Source organism: Arachis hypogaea, chromosome 18 (genome assembly GCF_003086295.3).
Source record: "Arachis hypogaea cultivar Tifrunner chromosome 18, arahy.Tifrunner.gnm2.J5K5, whole genome shotgun sequence".
Classification (NCBI taxonomy): domain Eukaryota; kingdom Viridiplantae; phylum Streptophyta; class Magnoliopsida; order Fabales; family Fabaceae; genus Arachis; species Arachis hypogaea.
Genome location: NC_092053.1, coordinates 121422403 through 121423443, shown reverse-complemented (window position 1 = coordinate 121423443; position 1041 = coordinate 121422403).

Below are 1041 nucleotides of genomic sequence, written 5' to 3'. Positions count from 1 at the left end.
CCTTACTTTTTATAACTTTGTTCTTCATCTAATCAATCAACAAATATGGAATACAGACATACAAAAATTATGAGGTCTTTTTCAAGGTTGTAATGGGGCCAAGGTAAAGGTAAGGGTATATGTATAAGGCTAAGTGAGTTAATAAGTGAATTCTTGATTAGTCTAAGATCTCACCTAACATACATATTTCATATAAATTAAAGTTCCTTAACCTATTTGTCCAAATTTTCCCACTTTGTATTGCAGACTCATGCATTAGATTTAATTCTGTCTCATGTGCATTGATTCTTTTTATTTTGCAATTGGAGAATTTTTGTATCCCCTTTATTTAAATACTTGAAAAAAAATTTTATATATATATATATTTTATCAATGCACATGGTAATTCAATCGTTTTGATTTCACATGAGCATGCTTCCCAAATTTTGTTTTTGAAACAACTTATTCTTTTTAAATTCTTACTTTGTTTCTATCATCCCATGTTCCCATAAAATTTCATACTCTTAAATTGTACACAATATCTATCTTAAGCTAACCAAGGATTCAACTTGGGATTTTTATTTTGTTTTTCTGCTTAAGGCTGGTAATGTGGTTTATAGAACAAGAGGGGATTAAAAAGCTCAAGGGGGCTAACAAGGGTGATGTAAGAGGTAGGCTAATTTGGGATAAGTGAGGAAAAATTCAAATGATGGCCTCAATCATCTCTTGGTATGTATCTATATTCTATATTGGACATATAGATTAAAACAAAGTAAAGAACATCAGAATGAAAAAGAAGGGTAAAACACACAGGAATAAAATTTATGGTTTGAATGTAACCATACAATTAGGCTCAAAACTCACGGGCTGTGTGTTCTCTAGCTCAAAAATCATATATCAGTTATACATGTCATGCAAATAGAATTCAAGAGTTCCCATTATTCTCATTGTAAATCTTAGGGTGGCCCTTAAAATCTTAGTGTTTCTCCTTGATGAAATATTGTTAACTAACTAACATGTAATGCTATATATACAAGGTGTGTGGATTGTTTTAATTTACTA